At 37.2% G+C, this 24380-nt stretch overlaps 1 pseudogene; it reads right to left on the bottom strand.

The window, feature by feature from the left end:
* Positions 1 to 12621: 12621 nt before the first annotated feature.
* The window catches only part of LOC149555225 (pentatricopeptide repeat-containing protein At4g21190-like), a 60830-nt pseudogene continuing 49071 nt past the window's right edge, over positions 12622 to 24380 (bottom strand).

Here is a 24380-nt window from a genome sequence, read left to right as displayed (position 1 = left end):
ACCCTACTAAAAGGGTGCCTGGTAAAAGGACTTTACCTTGCAATGAAGTAAGCACCCTATTAAAGGATTTACAATAGCCTATTAAGATTACTTTGTTAAGAGGTTTAACTGATTCACCTATTAAAATGTCTCAGCAATGATCCTTCAGTTAGCACTCTGTTGCTTGATGTTAGATCACCTCTATATTAATGTATACTTGATCCTTTCTGATCAAATTTATCTTTTTTGTCCTCTGATTCCTTTCCTCTATTCTCCTTTAGCTTATTCTACAATGTAACTCAATTCATAACACCTTAATCACCACGAAATCTCTATTTGCACATGCAAACTCTCTCCAATTCTCCTTAGCATTCTTTAGAAAGTTTAGGTTTTGTCTTCCTTAAGAAGACCTAGGTGACTTAAGTATGAATCAATAGTAGTGATTCACCCATATTTCCACTTAAACCTTCCCTTTTTCTGATTGGATGCATGTAATGCATAGGGATTTACAATTAAGATTTGTACTTATCATCAAATATCGTAAAACAATCCTTAAGTTAGCTTAAAAATGGTTTATATAGTAGTTTGAGCCAATACAAAAAATTGTGTCAAAGCTATATTACTCAACATTAGAAGTCCCTGGTGCTTGGCACTAACTATAACTTCAATGCTATCACTTGACATGATGCAGGAGCATCCAGAGGTATAAGGGCAATCCTGTGTCACCCAAAAAAATGTACTTAGACTTAGTTTCTATTTTATGTCTTTACATTTTTGGATACCCATTTGGCTCAAATAAAGGTTCCAACTCTCATAGTTCAACTATCAGTGCATTTGAAAATCTTGAAAAAATAGGAGAATGCAATTTGACCATCATTTTGGTGACCTAGAAGGTGTGACTTGGCCAGATGAATGTAATCGAGATTTAGAGCATTCCAAAAAAAGAATCAGGTCAAAAGGCCCCACGATTTGAAAGTTATTGCAGTTTTTCAGGTTTTGGAGACCCCCTAAGAATGCTTCAAAGTCAGGTTTGGGGTATTAAATGACCTCGAAAAGGGTCAAAAAATGGGGGACGAGCAAAGCTTGTCCATAGGGCTATAGAGCGCTTCGAGAGCTTTTCAAAAATGTAAACAGTTCGTCAATCGGAGTTACGGTTCAAAAGTTATGCCTCCCGGAAGTTTGGCTACCGTTTCTGGATTCTTCTAGAATTGCACCGACTTCTAACGCAGCTTCCGGAACCTTCTATTTTGTCGGTGGATGCCTACTAGCACTTTCTAGAATGTACTCCTAGTCCTTAACCCTCCGGGGTCTATTTAAGAAGATTTTTGGCATTGTAAAAGGCAGTTCGGATTGGAGCTTGAGAGGAGGTGCTAAAAGGAGAAATATTCTCCAGATTTATGCTATTGTAAGCCCGTAGGGCATGTTTTGAGTTTATTTTCTCTGCACTGTTTGTACCAGCTTATTTTCTCAGTTAATATAATTTCCCCTTTCTATTGTGTCTATTCTGGTTGTTGGGTTGTGTCCCCATCAAGTGGTATCAGAGCGGGTTTTCTTGAGTGTGTAGACAGAGCGCCGACTGTGAGGCAGTTTGCACCAGGACTGTGTGGTTGTGGGTTCGAGTTAGAAGATGCCTCCACGAAGAGAGCGTGGTGGAAGGGCCAGAGCTATTGATCCTGAGGAGGTTAGAGCCCTCCAGAGACAGGTACAAGCATTGCAAGAGGAGCTTCGTAGAGGAGCAAATATTGCCGCAGATGACAATAGTGAGGATGACAATGAAGAGGAAGTAATGGAAGTTGACGGGGAAGTTCTGAATCCTGTAGAGGAAAGGCTTTTTAGGGCCATTTCTAGGTTTGGGAAAAGACCTACAATTGAAGTGGGTATATTTTTGGGAAATTTGAAACCAGATGAGTTGATCGATTGGATCAATGAACTGGACGAATACTTTGAATATGAGGATATAAGGGACCCAGATAGGGTTAAGTTTGCAAAGGCCAAACTAAAAGGCCATGCCAAAATCTGGTGGCAAGAGATTCAACTGGAAAGACTTAGAAGAGGAAAGGAGAAGATCACAAGATGGGATTGCATGGTGGACAAATTGAAGAAGCAGTTCATTCCTGTGGACTACGAGCTAGATCTATTTAAGAAGATGCATGGGTTAAAGCAAGCAGGAAGATCAGTCCAAGAATATACAGAGGAGTTTTATCGACTCCTGATTAGAGCGGGGCATGCAAAAGAAAATAAGGAGAAGGTTGCTCGTTATATCAGTGGGTTACGACCTAGCATCCAGGAAGAACTAAGTCTGGTAAGAATGACCAGCGTTGAAGAAGCATACCAGTTTGCCCTACGAGTTGAAGAGAAGCTGAGTAAAAGGTTTGAAGGAAGAAAAAGAGGGTGCGGTTAAGGAGGAAGGGGAAGCAGTAGATCATCTGGAGGCCGCAATGAAACTCAAAAGAAAAATGAAGATGAGGGTACTAGCAGGAACCAGAGAAATGAGGGTTTCAACCGCTCCCGTGATCAAGACTTTGGAAATCAAAGAGGAAGAGGTAGAGGACATGGGCAAGGAAGAGGAGGCTTCTGTGGTACCTGTTTCGATTGCAATGAAGAAGGTCATCGTGCCTTTGAATGCCCTCAATGACAAGGAAGGACAGATAGGAGAGCTGAGGGCCAAGCTAGGGTTGCTCATGTGGATGAGGATGCACAATCATCACATTCAGAGGATGCAGAAAGAGAAGAGACTTTGGTAAATGAAAGAGTCCTACTAAGTGGTGAAAATGAACCAGGACAACGGAGGAGCTTGTTCCGTACCAGATGCAAGTGTGAGGATAAATGTTGTGATGTGATCATTGATGGTGGTAGCACTGATAACTTGGTATCCGAAGAGATGGTCTCTAAGCTGAAGCTCAAGAGGGAGAAACATCCCCAGCCCTATCGGATTTCTTGGGTAAAAGATGATCATAAGGTCTTGGTAAGTGAACAATGTTTGGTAAAATTCAAAATTGGGAGTTACCATGATGAAGTTCTTTGTGATGTTATTTCGATGGATGTTTGCCATCTATTGTTGGGTAGACCATGGCAGTTTGATAGACATGCAATACATGATGGACATGCAAACACATACTCTCTGACAAAGGATGGAGTTCGCCACAAATTGAAGCCCATGAAAAAGGAAGGTGAAAAGGTATGTAGCAGTGCTAGGATTTGTCTTGTTGATGGAAGGAAGTTTTTAGATGGCATGAAACATCAGCGTATGTGCTATGCTTTGATTCCTAGGAAAGATAAAGAAGGTAGTAGTGAAATACCATTTGAAGTTTCAGATTTACTAGGGGAATTTGGAGATATTATCTCTGATAATGTTCCAGATGGATTGCCACCAGTAAGGCAAATCAGTCATCAGATAGATCTGATTCCAGGAGCTAGTTTGCCTAACAAGGCTGCTCACAGGATGACTCCTACTGAAACAGAGGAGCTAAATAGACAGGTTCAGGAGCTGTTGAGGAAGGGCTTGATTCGAGAGAGCCTGAGTCCATGTGCAGTACCTGCAGTACTCGCACCAAAAAAGGATGGAGAGTGGAGGATGTGTACAGATTCCCGAGCTATAAATAGGATAACCATCAAGTACCGATTTCCTTTGCCAAGGATGGATGATCTTATGGACTGCTTGAGTGGAGCTGAGTACTTCACAAAGATAGATCTGAAGAGTGGCTATCATCAGATACGGATTCGAGAAGGAGATGAGTGGAAAACAGCCTTCAAGACCAAGGAGGGTCTTTATGAGTGGTTAGTCATGCCCTTTGGATTGACGAACGCCCCAAGCACCTTCATGCGGCTCATGAATGAGGTACTTAAGAAGTTCTTGGGAAAATTTGTTATTGTCTATTTGGATGATATTTTAATTTTCAGCAAGACTTTGGAAGAACATTTACTGCATATTCATAGTGTCCTTGAAAGGCTAAGGGAAGAGAAACTGTTAATTAATCTAAAGAAGTGTGTCTTTGCAAAAAGGGAGTTAGTCTATTTGGGATTTGTTATATCACCTGAAGGTCTCAAAATGGATCCAGAGAAGGTAAAAGCCATCTTGGAATGGCCTACTCCAAGGTTTGCTACTGAGGTAAGATCATTTCATGGTCTGGTTAGTTTTTACAGAAAGTTTATTAAGAATTTCAGTGGCATATGTGCACCTCTAACTGATACAATAAGAGGGGATAGAAAAGAGTTCAAATGGACTACAGCAGCTGTGAGAAGTTTTGAATTGCTGAAGAAGAAGGTGACTGAACAGCCTGTGTTGGCACTTCCAGATTTCAAAAAAGTATTCCAGGTGGATTGTGATGCTAGTGGTAGCACTATTGGGGCTGTATTAAGCCAAGAAGGTAAGCCTATTGCATATTTTAGTGAAAAATTGAATGATGCAAAGAAGAAGTATTCTGTTTATGATCAAGAGTTCTATGCAATAGTTCAAGCCTTAAAGAAATGGAGGCATTATTTATTGCCAAAGGAATTTGTTTTGTATACTGATCATCAGGCATTACAGTACCTAAATAGCCAAGGTAAATTGAATCAGAGGCATATGAAGTGGGTAGAATTCTTGCAAAGTTATACATTTGTGTTAAAGCATAGAAGTGGAAAATCTAACAGGGTTGCAGATGCATTAAGTAGGAGACAGTTGTTGCTTACAACAATGCAGGTTGAAGTAGTTGGGTTTGATGAACTCAAGAATTTGTACCTCGAGGATCCTGATTTTTCTGGAGCATGGAAAGCTTGTAAAGAACCTATGGCTGTAGATAGAACCAAGTGGTTAGACTATTTGATTCAGGATGGCATGTTGTTCAAAGGTAGTCAGTTGTGCATTCCAAGGAGTTCCATGAGGGAAAATCTGATTAAGGAGAAACACAGTGGAGGGATGGCAGGACATTTTGGTCGGGATAAGACCATTGCCATTCTTAGATAACATTATTTTTGGCCTCAAATTACACAGGATGTGAAGAAGTTTGTACAGAGTTGCCAGGTTTGTCAAGTGGCCAAGGGGTTTAGTCAAAATACTGGCCTATATCAGCCATTGCCTGTTCCATCAAGGCCATGGGAGGACATAAGTATGGATTTTGTTCTTGGATTGCCTAGGACACAAAGGGGTAATGACTCAGTATTCGTGGTGGTTGATAGGTTCTCCAAAATGGCACATTTCATTCCATGCCACAAAAATCATGATGCTGTCCATATTGCAGACTTGTTTTTCAAAGAGGTGGTAAGACTACATGGTCTTCCAAGGAGTATAGTTTTTGACCGAGATACTAAATTTGTGGGGTATTTCTGGAGGACATTGTGGAAGAAGTTGAGAATAGACTTGAAATTCAGTTCCACGCATCACCCACAGACTGATGGCCAAACAGAAGTGGTAAATAGAAGTCTGGGAAATTTGCTGAGATGTTTAGTTGGAGATAAGCCCAAGGGATGGGATTTGATTCTACCACAGGCAGAGTTTGCTTATAATAACTCTGTAAATAGGAGTACTGGGAAATCACCATTTCAAATTGTATATGGAAATAGCCCAAGGACTGCACCAGAATTGAGGAAGATAGAACAAGGGGAGAGAACAAGTGTTGAAGCTGAGGATTTTGCTGAACACATCAAGCGTCTACATGAGGAGGTCCAAGCACACATTATCAAGATGAATCAAGAGTATAAAGCTAGGGCTGATCAAAGGAGAAGACATAAGGAATTCCAAGTAGGGGATCTTGTCATGGTGCACTTACGAAAAGAAAGATTTCCAGTTGGTACTTACAAGCTGAAAATGAAGAAATTTGGCCCCTGCAAGGTTTTGAAGAAACATAACTCAGGAAATGCATATGAGGTGGAGCTGCCAGATGGTATTCACATTTCTCCCATTTTCAACATTGCAGATTTAATAGAGTATCATGATGATGGTGCAGATGAGGAGCTGGTTTTAGAGCCATGCCCAATTCCTGCTTCTAAGAAGGAGGAGATAGAAGACATTCTAGATCATCGTGTGGGTAGGAGTACCAGAAACAGGCAGTATGAAGAGTATTTGGTCAAATGGAAAGGATGACTGATCAAAGACTCAACTTGGATTTCAGTAGCTGAGGTTTCCCATTTGGGATTTCCTCTACCATCCATAAAGTGACAGGGTCACTTTTCAATCTACCCTGGGTGTCTGATGCAGGAGCATCCAGAGGTATAAGGGCAATCCTGTGTCACCCAAAAAAATGTACTTAGACTTAGTTTCTATTTTATGTCTTTACATTTTTGGATACCCATTTGGCTCAAATAAAGGTTCCAACTCTCATAGTTCAACTATCAGTGCATTTGAAAATCTTGAAAAAATAGGAGCATGCAATTTGACCATCATTTTGGTGACCTAGAAGGTGTGACTTGGCGAGATGAATGTAATCGAGATTTAGAGCATTCCAGAAAAAGAATCAGGTCAAAAGGCCCCACGGTTTGAAAGTTATTGCAGTTTTTCGGGTTTTGGAGACCCCCTAAGAATGCTTCAAAGTCAGGTTTGGGGCATTAAATGACCTCGAAAAGGGTCAAAAAATGGGGGACAAGTGAAGCTTGTCCATAGGGCTATAGAGCGCTTCGAGAGCTTTCCAAAAACGTAAACGGTTCGTCAATCGGAGTTATGGTTCAAAAGTTATGCCTCCCGGAAGTTCGGCTACCGTTTCTGGATTCTTCTAGAATTGCACCGACTTCTAACGCAGCTTCCGGAACCTTCTATTTTGTCGGTGGATGCCTACTAGAACTTTCTAGAATGTACTCCTAGTCCTTAACCCTCTAGGGTCTATTTAAGGAGATTTCTGGCATTGTAAAAGGCAGTTCGGATTGGAGCTTGAGAGGAGGTGCTAAAAGGAGAAATATTCTCCAGATTTATGCTATTGTAAGCCCGTAGGGCATGTTTTGAGTTTATTTTCTCTGCACTATTTGTACCAGCTTATTTTCTCAGTTAATATAATTTCCCCTTTCTATTGTGTCTATTCTGGTTGTTGGGTTGTGTCCCCATCATGACATCTGAATGACTTGACATGAATTGCATTCTTCACACTTGAATAACTTGGCACATACTATCTTATTGGCATCTAAGTGACTCAACACTTGAGTGGCTTGGCACTCACTATTTACTTGGCATGCTCTATCTTATATGTTATGCTTGGAATATGTTACTTGTTCGGCATGAACTAAGTAAATGACTTATAATGACTTGAGTGTATAGACACTCATTTGTCAAAACTAATCTCAATTCATAAATCCCCCCGCCCCCCTCCCCCGGTTTGACATGAGTTTCAAAAACACTTGGTCATGCATTAATGATCCTATCCTTATGAGCATAATTTAGATATTTAATATCTATTTGGATTCTATACAAAATTTCAAAATATTTAAATTTTGCAACACATGACTTGTCAATCATACCTCAAAATTTCATAACTCCCCCTGAGTTGATTTTCATCAGCTAAGTTGATACTCTATTTTTGTCTGTTTGTCTTTGTCTCTATCTCCCCTATACTCTTTCTCATTACTTGTTCTCTTACTCCCCCTTTTTGAGACTTATGTCAAAGGATTATACACTAATAGTGTGTTTGTTCAAAAATGGTTTATGGATCTCTAGTATAATCTTTAGAGCTGCATCCCAGTTTTCACAAGCTATCTCCAATGACTTGATTTGGATGGCTAGCTCAAAAGAAAAGTGTACTAAGCCATAAAGTGTAGAAAGATCAAGATATTTCTTCATGTGTTGTGATGTGGAGCCTAATCAGACTTAGAGGTTTATTCAGCATAGTTTCCCCCCTATATTATTTTGATGGGGGTTTTGGGGTGGTGCCCCTATGAGAATTGTTACCAGGTATATGATGCATCTAGGAATTGAGCATTGGAACATATTCAAATGGATTCTCATATATTTGAAGGAACATATGGTAATTGTTTACACTTTGGTAGCTCTACTATTGATTTACAAGGTTGTGCTGATTCAAATTTGGCAGGGGATATTGATACCAGGTGAAGTACTCCAAGTTATGTATTTACTATTGGTGGAGTAACCATGAGCTGGGTTTCTAGGTTTCAAAAGGTTAATGCTTTATCCACTATAGAGGTAGAGTGTGCTGCTGCTATAGAGGCATCCAAGGAGATGATATGGCTTCAATTCTTCATGGAAGAGTCGGGAAACCATAGAGGGATAATTGTTTATTCATTGATAGCTAGAGTCTCATTCATCTTGCAAATAATTTAGCTTTGCATTCAAAGACAAAAAATATATAGTTATAGTAACATTTCATTTAGTTAGTTTTGGATGATGGATAGTTAAAGCTAGAGAATATATATATAGATGATAATCCAATAGATATATCTACCAAAGTAGTAACAAGGGAGAAGCTGAACTACTCTTCAACTTCAGTTGGTCTTCTAGAATGAATAGACTAAACAAACAATAGAGTCTAGAGTGGTTTGATATTCCAATGGGAGCTATAGGTTTAATAGTGCTATGATAAGTCTCCAAGTAGAAAGTTATTGTTGTGGAGTTTGATCAATCTCCAAGTGGGAGATTTTTGTGATGTAGAGCATAATCAAACTCAAAGGTTTATTTGGTGCATTTTTGTCCCTATATTATCTTTATAGGGGTTTGGGGGCAACACCCCCAAGATAGGGTCAAGGGGCAGAACCCCTATGATGTCCTAGGGTAGTGTCCTAGGTGCACTTCCTATTGCAGTATAGGGTGGGCTCAAGGGGTAATGCCCCTATGGGGGTTTTGGGGGATAATGCCCCTAAAGCCAAAAATGCCCTTATATTGTAAACAATGTCAACTACTATTTTTCGTATTGGACGACTTATGCTAGCCCAAATTTTGTAAGTGGAAAAAGATTGTTTAAAAAGGCTTAGGGTTAGGGATTTCATAGTGTAATGGTGATATTGTAGCTTCTTGTGGTAGTATTGAGATATAAGGGATTGTAGATTGTAATCACTGGCTAACAATAATATTGGACTTGTTGTTTGTGGACGTAGCCCAGGGATTGGGTAAACCACGTTAAATCTTGGTGTCTTGTGTTCTCTTATGTGCGATCTATTTTTTTTGATATTGGTTATATTTGCATGTAACTGTTATTTTTGTCTAAGGTTAATCCTAACATCATGAGATTTTTAGTGTAGGATTGTTCCTTGTACAATATCTCCATGTGTGGAGTCAATGTAGATTGGATGCATATTAGTTTAGCTTTGATGTTGGCTTCATCTTCATGTAATGTTGCTAACTAACTTTGGGATTGTAGGAGGGTGCTAGAGTGTTTCTCACTTTAGGTTGGAGACATTGGTAGAGTTATGCCAGATGTTTGCATAATGCTCTCCAAGTTTAGTCCCTTGGAAAGAGTGTAGTATTAGTCAATTTGGTAAACAAAGAGAAAATGTTCTCTAGTATCTTCTTCACACTCTCTATTTTGGTTGCTAATTAAAGTTGCTTTAGTAAAATAGAACTTGATATCTTGTCATTACCTTTATTCTAAAACTTTCTCTTAGACCATTCAATTAATTTGACATTTGTATCTAGGTCTGTGTCATTAACTGTAGACTGAATGCATGGAGGAAAATATCTTCGATACTATTTCCCCACTTTTTCTTATCAAACCAATTGGAAAAAGTGAGTTCTTTTGTTTAAGTAAAAGGAGCATAGTCTTAGTTTCATTTTGAGTCTAGGTCTAAGTCCTTGTAGGTTAGGCGAATCTTTATTAGACATTCCCTTTTCTCCCTCTCCTCATTCCTAGTTGGGTGGGTTTTCATTTTTCCGAGTGATCCTATGGGTAGGTTAGTTTTCAGTTCGATAGTGATTCATTTTACTCATTCACAGATTAGCTATATTCTTTATCCATTTATGGCATTTCACTATTTGAAAAATTGATGGTAGTGGAAATTTGGAAAACATCTTCTCTTTAGTGAGTTTCCTACCTGTTGGCTCTTGATTTAACAGAATTTGAATAGCCAAGTATGCAAGGCAAGAATGCATCTATCAATAGCTATCTCCAATAAAGGACACAATTCACCAAGAACCTGGGCCAACTATAAGGCTACATTTCTTCTTCACTTCAGGCTCTATAAAATCTAGGTGGGTGAACCCCTTAAGATCTAATTATGTGAACAGTGCAATGAGCATAATTAGGATCTAGAATAATAGATGAAACCCACAAATCTACTATACTTAACCAAGAAATCACTAGCATGAAATAGCTAATGGCATGACTCATGAAATTGGTAAGCTAAGTGAGGGTTAGACTTTGAATAAATTTCAACATAAAAGGGAAAAGTGATTTAATATGTTGATATTGGCAAGACCTTGATATGAATAAAAAATTTGAATGATCCTGCAACTAATCAATCCCTTATCTATTGGGTAATAAAATGAATTACAACCATACATCTCCTAGAAATATTTGACATAACTCCTACATCAAGACCCCTTATCTATCTTTCACCTTGTTAATAGACATCTACTTCAAAAAAAATCTCATACTCAGACTATCCCATCATGAGATCTGCAAACCCTGTGATAAACATCAAGCAATTACATTCTTCTTTGTTCCATCAACAAGATACTTCAATCACATACATTCCTAAACAAAATCAACCTAATTGATTCTCTTGGTTCATAAATTAGAAGAAATTATAGATCCATGAATAGGAGAGAAGATTAAGAATGAATGTAAACCCCTTTACTATGCTTTATTCATTTTCCTTGAAAACAAATACATGAAAAATGTATTGAAATGACTCACAAATTACCTAACAAGTAAGAACTATCTACATAAAGCTTAAACTGTTGTTGATACAAGAAGAAATGCTAGGTGTGTGGATTTCACAGCTTGAGTAGAGCTCCTAGAACTATAAATTGAAAACCAACCAACAACCCTTTCAAAAGAGAAGACAAAAGAACATATAGCCCAAGAAGAAATTTATGGATTTGATAAAAAGATGACAAGTGTCCCCTCAAAATTCTTTCCCAAGAAGTTGAATAACCTCTCTCTACCTTCTCCCATCAACTGCTAATCATATCCTTTCTATTTTTGCCTTTCCAAATGAAAAGTATCTCAGTAAAAGAAAAAAATATGATAACTGAACTCAGATATGTACCAATTGATCAATTTTAAGCTAAAACACCACAAAGACTCAAAATAACTAGATGCAAGAGTCACTAAACATGTCTAAGGTGTTTCTCCATTGAATTCTGCAACTAACAACTCAAGACATTTGATAAAACATGCAAATCACTCTAAGACAAAAAACCTCATGTAGAATGTACCAATGACATTCTATGTAGAAACCAACTTCATAATCGAAAAGTTCATATTTTTTTGATTCCGACGGTATATTGGAGTCTATGTTTTGAGTAAAAATTGGGCCTCTGGTATGCTTTTGAAAATCAAGCTCTGTTCCAGTTTTCATATTTAAATGCACAAATTTGAAACTTTTTAAAAACTATATAGTATAAACTATGGAGTTTTCCATTTATAATTTTAATGTTTCAAATGAATGCCATTTGACTAATTTTAATAAAATATTAAAAAAAAAAATTTATTAATGTTTTGACTCTTTCCTTAGTCCACCTGACATGTGCCACATGGCACCATATTATTGGCCTAATTTTTTCCACATCACCTATAGATAGGGGTCACCACGTCACCATGTGTCATCACCAGCCTGTGCCCACTACCACATGGTGCCTAGGTGCATTCCCACTTTCTTTATTTATCAAGCATTTTCCTATTGTAGGGATGCACCAACCACATGATGTGCCATGTGGCGCAATCCTATGCCTCCACCACCACATCACCACATGAGCATATTTGTTCAAATTTTTGCATTTATTACCTCTAGCTAGCCATTGACAAGCCAGGCCCACCACACATGACTTGCCTTTTCAAAAGGTTGTTGGCTTTGAGACACTTAAAAGGTGAGTGTTTGAGTATTTACATAACATAAAACCAACATATCCGCTCAATGTGGGACTATGTTTTTTCACTGTTTTACCTCTTTCACTATAGCTAATGGTTCTCTTTGGAAATAAAAGGCCTTTTCAAATCTTCCCATGACCTCCTCTAGCTTAGAACGATGCATAAACCACACATCTTATATAAAAAAAAACTCAGGCTCCCAAATCAGCTTCCAGTTCTTCCTTCTGTACACACAGCTGAGATACTTCTACAAATTCTTGTGGTGCCAATTTTTCATTGGCATCAAATGTACATGAAATTTGGAAAGAAAGATACTCAATCTCTTTTTGAAGTTGTCCAACTATGTTAGCATTATGCAATTGAGTCTTTTTGAGTGCCATTGCTATTTTGTTGGCCCTTTACTCTAGTTTAGCTTTACACGACGCCATTTTGTCCCTGTCTTCTGATTAGCTTGCTGCTTGTTGATCAAGCTCTTCTCTTAACTTTTCCAGTTGACTTTCAAGGATGGAAATATTATATAAAGAAGCACTATGCTCATCTCTCAAATTTTCCAACTGTTCTTGCAACTGTTGCTCTGAGTTCCCTAAATATGATACACGTTCCTCAATTTTGCATACTAGAGCCTCATAGTTCTATTCTAATTGATCTATTGCTAGAGAATCATGTGCTTGTCTATAGTCTTATGCTTCAACTCATTTCTTTACTTGGGTCTATTATCTGATGACTTTTTAAACAGGCCACAATACTTTTCCAATACCCTTTGTTGCTCCTCTTTGAGAACTAATAGTTCGTATGCATCTGCAACCATTTGAATTATAGTTTTGTCTAGGGGTTTCCTATTGTACAGTTCAAGATCATTGAAAAGCTTTATTATCCTTTCAGGCATATTATTATGTTGGTACATTGATAACATGTAAGTACATAATTGCCAGGGGACCGACTGTAAATTATTTCCTATTCTTGCTTCTTAGAAAACATGTGCTTCCTTAGCTCTATGGTCTTTTTTTAATGCACGTATGAGCTTCTCATATGTATTCATTGTCATGCATTGTCCTTTACTCAACATCCATTTTATCAACTAGATGATTCTATGCCACTTCTATTTACTCTCCAACATATACAAAGCTCTTTTTAGAACATTGATAGGAAATGTATCTTCTCATACAACCCATGAGTCTAGAGTTCCATACACAACTTCCTTTGAATCATTAAGGTTTAATACTACATCAACCAGTATGTTTGTTTCCTCTTCAAACCCTAGTCTCTTTCTAGAATATTCCTTTTGTCCAAATCTTGAATTATTTCCTCTAGTTCTCCAATTTGATCGGGTAGAGCCTCAAGTTCTTCAACTGGTATAGTATATAGCCTCTTTATGTCAGTATGATTTTCATCTTGATTACTTTTAATCAAAGTTGCAAACTATGAATTTTTTTTTGGAGGCCCGTCAACTGGTTTTAAAAATTGATTCAATCAAATAACTAGGCCACAAAATCCAACATGAGTGTTCAATCCTACATGCTCTATCATATTGCAAATTAGCAGTCGATGAAAAATTCATAGTCAAAATATTTTAATCACCGAACATCCATACTTCAATTATCCTAGAGGCAAACAAGGTTAAAAAACATAAACTCGGCTTGGGTTTGGCATTATAAATTGGGTTATTGATCACTTGGGGTTCTAAAAACTAGGGTATAACTTCTTTTCCATTCAAAGGATAAGAATCCATAATTAGGGCTGATGAAAAATAACAAGATAAATTTGGCAAATTTTTGAAAACAGGCACTTGGAAATTTTAAATTGGGAAATGTGTCAAAAAGTATTTTTTGGTAAACAGACGGACATAAGAAAGTATGCAGATGGATTCATCATGACTTGAGAATTGGCATACTCCAAGGAATTCTAGGACACAACATGATGGTATAATCCATTTAGGCTTACCAATTATGAGATCAAAGTTATAACATGTCGAACAGGGGTACAAATCAATCTAGATACCTTAGTCATAACAAAACAATGTAAATTGGGTTTTTAATCATCTTAGCAAACTGATCAAATGGATTCATCATGATCTCAAAATTGGAACATATGAAACATATAACCCGTAGAACACAAAACAAAAGGAATTTTTTCATTTTGATCAACTGGGTCAAAGATATAATAAGTCAAAGAGGGCTTCCCAGAATTCTAAACATTTCATATTAGCATGACTTCAATAAATGTCCAACTTTGAGGGATTCAAAACCTAGTCAAATGGACTCAAAATGACTTGAAATCTAAAACATATTGTCTCTAGTATGGAAAATAGACAATCCCAAAGTGGTCAATCATGAAACATAACTAGGTGTGACATATTCATTTGCAAACAAGGCCTCCTGTTGTTGTTTGACACCTGAGCAAAAATGCATAATTGACAATTGCTCAAAATGAGACTTCACGACATGGCTCAGGATAACAATTTATCATCATGGGATGAGTGGACATACTGAATGGAAAGTTTTAGAGACATTTAACACCTCTTAGGCCTTAAATGGACAACTAGGTACACATGCATTTGAAAGCATTTATAGGAATTAACTTTCCAATGGTAATCAAAATCAAGGCTTCGATTTTGAGTCCCAACACTACCCATGGGGACAATTTCCAATGAAAGGCACTTAATGATGCACATGTATCAAAAAAATGGAAGTAAAAAGGCATCCTATAGACAATCAATGCTTTCATTTATGATTATGACTCCCAAATATGGTTGAGATTCATTGTGGTCCACATAATCATTATTGGCAAAAAACTCAAATCTAAATTCTCCTTGACAAGTTTTCAATCCATGAAGTTAATTTTTTGAAAAGGTAGTTTGAAATGAAAAGGGATGTTAGTTAGTCCTTGAAAAGGTCTTCACATTTCATTTAGAAATTTTGACTTCAAGAAGGAAGATTGTCCAAAATCTACTGGAAAAAGGAAACATTAGCAGAGAAACATAAACCATCTTCTGCTTGATAGGTTTTCAACCCATGAGGACAATTTCTTGAATTTCAAAGAAAAATAAAGTTAATGGTCAAGTTTGTTTTGCAAGTTGTATTTATAACATGTTAGAATGGTACTAAAAAAAATAGAACCATTATGGAAAGAAATGATAGTTAGGATCTCAATTGGTGGATGTTCCTCCACTAGGTACCCTAAAGGTAACTTTTTGAAACCTAAGAAAAAATGGAAAAGTAAGAAATGTGTTTATGAAAAGTTACCATTGAGTTCAAAAGAATAGTGAAAAGAGCCCTAAAAGGTTTTTTGAGCTTTTTCATTTAGTACTCAATACGTATTTCCTTAAATCCCATATGTGTGGCATGAATTTTGAAGAACAATAGATGAATCAAGGCTATCATATATAGAAACATAAACTATTGAAGGAGCTACCACTTTTTCTTTGAATTGTTATTCTATTAAACTCGCATACCTTTTTTTTTTAAATAGTGATTGTTACATTTTTTATTCCTTTCATTTCTTCTATTCACATCTTGTCCTCAAAATAATGGCAACTAGATTCATAGGTTTCGATGGATTGACTATAATCAAATCCCAATTGTAGAATTTCATAGACACTTCTCTTCAGTTCTATGACATGGAGGATTTTCAAAAGAGAGTAAAGTTAGAATGAATTCAACCCAACACCAAGAAGCTCTGAGGATGTGGGTTAGTTGAAGCCACTAGTTTTTTGGTTGCAGTTTAAGCCCTAGAGCTGATTTACAGGTGCACACATCATTATAACCAAGAGACAAGGTAGATTGTGCTACCTAACAACATAGTGTTAATTTTAATTAACATGCAAACTATGGTAAACTACCTTTGCATGCTTGAGCGAGAACAATTCTTAGACTTGACCCTTGGGGAGCCATTTTTGAGTTCTCTACAAAGAAGGTGATCTAGAGGAAAGAAATCATGCAGAAATGGTTCCATAAACCATGGTGTTCTAAGAGTAAAGTTCCTAAAACCTTGTTTGGGACCAACCTCAAACTAGAGATTATTGATATTTTGGTTCTCCATCATAGGTTGAAAGGTGAGGTAGAAGCCTTTAATTTTTTTGAGTAGTATTTCTTTTTAGTACAAGTCATTTTCTCTAACATTCAATACATTGATTGGGCTCAAGAGATAAGTGGAATTCTATACAATGCTCTCCAAGCGGCCAAATTTTATAACCCATTCTATATGTCTTCTTTCCTAATTTATATGTTGGCCTCATTGCAACTATGGCTAGGCCTCCCAAGACTAGAAAGTTTTCCTAATGATGTGAAATCTTATGAGTTTTACCCATGCTTAAACTTATAGAATAGTTATGTAGAGTATGTGAAAGTGAATGATGCATTTACTATGAGGATCTACAGGGAGCTACAAGGATGTCTAGAGAGGAAATTTAGTCATGAAGCCATGGTCAATATTATCTAGTTTGGGAGTTATTTCATTCAATTCTCATCTTTCTCTTATTTACATCTTACAACCTTCGATGCATTCCTCTTCAAACTACCAAGGTATCCTAGTGACATGCTCGTATTGATCAAGATTGTGCAACAAGCCCTTCAAGTGAACATTTTGAGTAGGAGCTTGAAGAAGAAAGGATACAAATTTCCCATGAAGGTGGCTACTTTCAACTATGACACCCACTTTGATGCCAAGAACATGTTGAAGACATTTGAAAAGAAGTATAATCTAGACATGTACGAAGTCTTGAGGCCCATGTTTGACCCAAATGGGTATGCTAGGGATGTTTTGCAAATAAGAAGTGTGATAAAACATATCACCGCCATTGAAGATTACTAGGTTGATTACAAGAATGAGTTCAAGAGTCATGTTTGAGCCTTTTCCAAATTAATAGTTGAACAAGAAAAGATATACAAGTTTAACATTGATGTAGAAGGGGTGGAAGATAATGACCAAAATATGTATAGCAACACTTACTTGACTAAGCTCAAAACCACTCCCATGAGCTTGGAGCCTTATGAAGACACTGAGGAGGAGCTAGATGTACTGATGGCTAAAATATACAAGATGAATGAGAAATGTATGAAATGGACCACAACTCAAAGAAGTCAGAGCAAAGACATAACTGCTCAGGCTTCCCCAAAAGTAGCAAACAACTTCCTCTTCTCAAAGTGGTGCATCAGGTGCAATCTTATCTATTACTCAAGGGCCCATACAACCATCACATGGAGGTGACCAACCTCCTAAGAAGAGCATTCCTCTTGCCAAATATTTCCAAGATCATTCTCTACCAGTAGTTGGAACAAATATATAATCAGAGAGGAAGAAAGCCAAGGAGATGAGGGATAGTTCAATCATAGTGGCTCTCTCCCCTAGTAGTATCCCTATACCACCTATAAATACTCCATTACTCCAACCAAGTAGCCCCCAAGTACAAGTGGTCAACCTTGGAGATGGTGGGAGTAGCAAGATTGAGTCCACAAAATCTAATGAAGCTGCAAAGCAACCAATAAAAAAAGATAAGGGTCCGAAAACTTTGAAGCTTGTTTCTCAGGCTCTAAAGAATCCTTTATCCTTAGCCATCAGGACATTGACTCTTGTAAATATGAAATTTTTTAGTGTAGATACACTTGGTATAGAATCTAAGGTAATCAATATAGAGTCATGGCTTTAAAACACCCTAGATAGAAAGAGGAATCAAATAGAGGATAGAGTCCCAAACAAAGAAACCTTGTCTCTAGCCATTTTCTCTATATTAGATTTGAGCAAGGTCAAGAAATAGAAGACTCTATCAATTCTTAGATGAGATCTTGATATAGGACACCTAACTATGGAGGTCATGAAAGCCACCAAGGAGGGAAGGATTAAATATTTGACTACTATTGATTTCACTTTGCAATCTCTGGACATTGGAGAAGTTAGGCATGATACTAAGGTGGGCCTATGGAAGTAAACAAATGAGGTGATTGAGGAAGAGGTAGAATGCCTCAAGCTTGCTAAATTCTAAATGAAGGATGAAATCCATGAACTTAATCATTTCATCAGGAAAGTAGTTGCCCCATTAGCAAGCATGTTTGGAGTGTCTCCCACTAGTGATTCTACAACCATGGATATCCAGGCTATCATTTCTCAGTTACAAGAAGAAAAACATTTTAGAGAAATTGGTAAAGAGAGGAGTGAGAAACTTAAGTCTGAAGGACTTGAAGTTATTGAGTAACTTGGAAATGTAGTATTAAGGATAGAGATAGAGAAATATAATATCTCTGCTAACAGATACACCTTATTAGTTGAGAGAGAAAAAAGTGACCATTGTATCTCTCTCATGAATATGATCATTTAGATGAAGATCAAGGAAGCAATAGATATTAGAAATTCTTTAGAATAACTTTTGGGGGGGTGAATTAGTTATTCAAGGTCCAAATGTTCTATTCAAACTTTTCACTAAGTGTAGTGAACCCATTCAACCATTTATTTATCCAAGCTTTAACTTATCTAATCAACAAGTTACTATAAATCAACATGCAAGTATAATAACATAAGAAATCAACACATGAGATAGTGATTTATGTGGAAACTCAATTTGGGAAAAACCACTAGTAATAGGCTACTCAATTCTCACTCTTCTAAAGTGATGCCCTGTGAAAGGCCTGCCCTATTAAAGGATTACAACACACTGTCAAATGTGACCTTGTTATAGGATTTAACCACCCTATTAGAAGTGGGCCTAGTTAAACGACTTTAGAAAATTCACTTGGAATGTCACCCTGTTAAAGGATTTACAAATGGTTGTTAGGCCAACCTAAGTCCATAGGATTTTTAGATCTAATACAATTGCTAGAGAGTATTACAAAATCTTGACCTGACTACAACATGCAACTTATCTTGTAGATCTTAGCTCACTTCTTAGCTCATACCCTTGCTTGGCCTTCAATCTCTGCAACTCTTGATAGCTTTCCCTTCTTTCAAGCTTTTTCTCCTTGAGTCTCCACACTTAATGTACCAGTGCAATCATCTCTTCATGACCACTCATAGAAGTAGATCCTCTGTGCTCTACCTTCTCCTAGATGTCTCCTCCTTGACACCCTTCTAACCACTTCATAGATTTAGCTCTAAGCTTCTTGGTCTATGACTCCTTAAATAGAAGTCTTGGAGTTCCTTTTTTCCACTTGATTCTTCAATAGTTTGATTTCAATTCGCATGGATTAGGTAGGATTCATTGAATCTAACCCATATTCTATTTCCTCTAGAAACTTCTTGAATAATCCTTTAGAATTCACCCAAAAATGGTTCACATAGGATTTTGTGCCACCAACTTGTCATCCTTATCTTCCAACTCATTCACAAAATTCAATGTAACCACTATGTCAGCTTAGATTTGGTGAATCTTTGTCATTTTTAATAATGCAGTAGCTTGACACTATTGAAATATTGGTGCTCAACATATACTATGTTACTTGGCATCAACTATGTTTTTCCTGATGCTCAACACCTAAAGATCACTTGGCACATGAAGATCACTCGACACACATTAGAATTGTCTGCTACTCAGCTTCTACTGAAAAATTTTTCTTGGCCTTAACTAACTTGCTCGACACTCACTTATGATCTTAGTTTAAGCTTTGCAGTCAACCTTGTTACAACTTCTTCCTCCAATGTTTCTAAGTGTGACCAACCTTTTTATCCTTCATTATGTCATCAATACATTACTTAACCATTGTCTTAACTAATTCTTACACTTCATTACAACATCATAACTCAACCTTTCCCTTAGGTGCTCTGTTACATCTTGTTGATCAAATCCTCTTCATCAATCAACTAAGTGATAGTACTTGGATCTTATAAGAAAATATCATCCCTACAAATATAAAGTTTGACATCAATGACAAAACAATGATTGAAAACATTCTTTTACAACAATCTTCCTTCTTTGCAAAAATCTCCCTCTTCGATCTTCAATAATGAGTTTTTTTCAATTAGATTTCCAACAATCTCCCTCTTTGACATTGATGGCAAACCAAACTAATCAACCATCAGACTAAACTATTCAACCACAAGCTTACTAGGTTAGAATAGTAAGTCAAATGCTAAAAAGTAAATTGTAACATCATGTCTCCTTCTACTATTCTGATTGCTTCATTTTAGCTTCCCCCTCTTTTCTGTTGTACCCTTGTTCTTTTTCTTTCTCCCTCAGTATTGCTAAACTTCTACTATTTTGATCAACATCTTACAACTTCTGTTTCTATCTTCTTTGATTAGTTTTAAACATCTTCTCCCTCTTTTCTGATTCTTTATCTTCCATAGCTGTTGATCAATTGTCTACTTCTCCCTCGTTGACAACAATTCCAAAGACATATTAGCATCTTTAATATATAAGTGTAGCTTTTATAGGTTTATTAAATGTCTCCCTCTATCACCTTGCTTGTGATGGTTTTGAAATTTCAGCACTTCTACTACTTTAGATATGGATCCCAAAGTAAAAAATCCTCTAGATTAATGTATAAAATCTTCAACATTTAGCTTATTTGATGTAGGGCATACTTGATTTTTCTTCATGTAGCTTTGGCTAGGGGTATCACCCCTAACTTACCTCTAAGATACTTAAAAGCATCTTTTGGTAGTGCTTTTGTGAAGATATCAGCAATTTGTTCCTTTGAGCTAACATATTCCATCTTCACTTATCTGTCTTCCACCAAATCTCTTACATAGTGATACTTGATTGCAATATGCTTAGTTTTAGCATGCATTACTAGATTCTTTGATATATTGATTGCACTTCTATTATCACAATAAAGTATCACAAGCTCAATTACCTCTTCCTTCATACATTGCAACAAATGTTTGATCCATACAATATTGGTGTAGTTTATAGTAGCTACCACATATCCAATTTCAACAGTAGACTATGAGGTGCAACTTTTCTTAATGCTGTTCCAAGTAATCAACCTTTTTCCTAAGAAAAGTGCTCCTCTACTAGTTCTTTTTCTATCATCAATGTTACCTCCCCAATCTACATTAGCGTAAGCTTTCAATTCAAACTTCTCATTTCTCTTGTAGTATAAACCAAAGTCATCAGTTCCTTTCAGGTATCTTTGTATTCTCTTCACTTCCATTAAGTGATTTTCTCTTGGATTTGTAGAAAATATTGCTACTATTCCAATAGCTAATGCAATGTCTGGTATACTATGTACAACATATTGTAGCTTTCCAATCATTGACCTATATAATGTCTGATTTACTTCAACAGACTCATCATTCCTAGATAGCTTATGACCTGTTGCCATTGGTGTGCTGACTGGTTTTGAGTCTTCTAACCCAAATTTTTTGAGTACTTCCTTGATGTATTTGGATTGGGTCACAAAAATGCCATACTTCAACTGATGTACTTGTAATCCAACAAAGAATTTGATTTCTCCAACATTGACATCTCAAATTCATGCTTCATTTGATTAGCAAAATCTTTGCATAAAAAATCTTTTCCTCGAAATATTATATCATTAACAAAGATTTCTGATACCAAAATGTCTTTACCTTCATCAGCTATGAAGTACAAGTAGCTATTGTCATCTTTTCTTTCAAATCCTATGTTCACAAGATATTTGTGAAACCTCTCATACCATGCTCTAGGTGCTTGCTTCAATCCATAAAGTGCTTTGTGTAGCTTGTAGACCATGTCATTGTTCTTCTCATCAACAAATCCCTTTGGTTGTTCTATGTAAACTTCCTCTTCTAGTATACCATTCTAAAAAGAAGACTTCACATCCATTTGGTAGACTTTGATACCTTTATATGTAGCATATGCAAGTAATGTTCTTACTCCTTTCATTCTTGCAATAGGGGCAAATGTCTCTCCATAATCCAATCCTTCTTCTTGTGCATATCCTTTGCAAACTAATCTGGTTTTTTTTCTTGTTATCTCACCATTCTCATCAAGTTTGTTTCTAAACACCCATTTGGTACCAATCACATTCTTGTCAGTTGGTCTAGGAACTAGAGACCATTTTTTGTTCTTCTCAATCTGATCTATTTCTTCTTCCATGGCTTTATACCAATCATCATCTTGTAGTGCATCTTTTACTATTTTAAGTTCAACCTTACTTAGCAATTGTTGTCACTTAGGTTTGCACCCTTGTCCAAAGCCTATGCATGAGGACAACCTAGTGAAACATGAAAAAAAACTCCAAGCTGTGGGACTTGAACTATGAGGTTGAGTCTCTGGAGAAGGCTAGCTTCCTCTTACTATCAGGATGCACCTAACTACTCTTGGAGAGGAAAAGGGAGGAGGAGAGCATGAAAGAAAATCTACCTAATCTAATCTAAAGAGGTGATGCACAAAAATAGAGTGTTCAGACCAATCTCTACCCATATATGCACCTTTGAACCAGAATGAAACTAAGGATATACACATTCAGACTTGCATTAATCTAATAATCACATGCAGATTAGAAGACCAAGATGAATGATGCAAGGAAAGAAAAATTCACTTATATTATCATTAATAGGCCAACGAGATACAGTCATGCAGATCATAGATCTCTACAAAACACCAGTAAGAGGCAAATAATTCTTGCACTTTTATACTAATGGCTAAAAGAGATAAGATAGAAAGTCATGTAGTTCAGAGGCACAGGGGAATTTACACTGAGAATCTGTAGAGTAGTAATAGAGAAAATAGAGAAAGGTCGACCCTACAAAATTCATAAAATTTTGCCTTTATAGCTTAGGCATAACTAGGATGTCCTCTAACTATAATTACTTCACAACAACCTGCCATTAAGTCCTGCAGAGAATAATCATGGAGAAAATTTGATCTGGATACAGATCTAGATGCAATGATATTTGATCTTTTGTGTCATATAATGCCTTGAAAGGATGAAAATGGTGCCATTGATTGCCCTGATTAGGTTGGTGGATCAACTGGGGGCAGTGGAGTACTTTTTTGCATTCAACATTCATTCTAGAGTGGGTGGCATTGACCATGGGTCGCATAAAAATTCTTGACTCTCTTCATTCTTGAACACCTGAATTAGTAGGGTTAGCAAGTCAACTAAACTCTACATCCAAAATGAGCTACATGGGCCAATAAACTCCCTTTATCTTTCCACCTCACAAGAGTCCTACGTGGTTGACTATCTCTTTTCATTACTAATTGCACCAACCCTCAAACTCCAACTGCGACAGTCATATTAATTGCCAGCGCATCTAACTATTACTACCTCCACCGGACCCACTGGAACATGTGTCATTGAGGTGCTATGTCGCTATGCATATCCTCTGAGAAATTTTCAATAGTGAGGTAGCACCCACCTTGGATCCAAACTAATCTGACGATTGTGAAGACTCACCGTATTACTGTGCTATCTCCTTAAAACTTTTGGGCCCACGAACCAACTCAACACACCTTACATCCAACTCGGCCCAAACTGGTACCATCCCTATAGTTTAACAACACTCGGCCCCACCTTGCTACATGTTGTCAAGGTTCTATGTCGCTATGGGTAATAACCTCACAACATTCCATTGCGAGATAGCACCCACTGTTGATTTTTTAAGATCTAGCAGCAAGCAAAATGGATCTAACCTATCAGTGTACCAACCAATAAGAAACTAGCCACATGCAAACCTGTCTGACAAGTCTTGATAGTTTCATCTTATAGGAAGGCACCAATCGTTGATCTCCATGAGATCAATGATCATGGAAGATCCTCATAATACTATGCTTGTCTCCTCAAAATTTTGGGCCCATGAAACACTTGGCAACCTCTTGGCACAATCTGGCATCTCCATCTTGGCATGATCTGGCCCCACTGATCAACGTGGTACAATGGTGCTATGTCACTATGGGTAATATCCTCATAGCTTTCTATAGCAAGATAATGCCTACCATCAATCCAGACTGATCTGAGGGTGAGGCAATCTTCATGCATTCGAAAGGGTGTGGGTCCAGGTAATTGCTGACATCAACAGATCTGCATAGCTGGCGATGAATCAAAATCCTCCTTACAAGCACAGTCATCCTTCCATGTTGCTTGAGGTCCCACCATGTGTGACAAATTTCATCACTAATATCCAACGAGGCATGCTTGGGACCCACCTTCCCTCTGATGTCGCTGTAGTATCATTTTCCTTCTGGGTGCTATGTCACTAACAACGAGAAACATAGATTCTTTGATAGTGCCATAGCACCCATTGTTGATTTATCAAAACCCAACATTGGAGAAATAATAAGGAAAAGGAGGACCCACTTGACATGCAATGAAAAGGCACTATGTCGCTATGGAAAAACAATGTGCAACTTCCCATAGCAAGATAGCGCCAACCGTTGATCTATCTCGATCCAACGATGGAGACTTTCAACCCTGCAAAAACATTAAAATACACAGGGAAAGAAATATTATCAGGTTAGCATAAAGTATTTTGTGCCCCCTTTGAATATTTGAATATTTAAAATTTGTGAATGTTACTACGTTGAATTCAAATGTGGTGATTCTG

Source organism: Cupressus sempervirens, chromosome 5, assembly GCF_028749045.1.
Source record: "Cupressus sempervirens isolate cs-2001-9-10 chromosome 5, ASM2874904v1, whole genome shotgun sequence".
In the NCBI taxonomy this organism is placed as follows: Eukaryota; Viridiplantae; Streptophyta; class Pinopsida; order Cupressales; family Cupressaceae; genus Cupressus; species Cupressus sempervirens.
The sequence above is the reverse complement of the archived record's forward strand: the minus strand, read 5'-3'. Positions and strand labels throughout refer to the sequence as shown.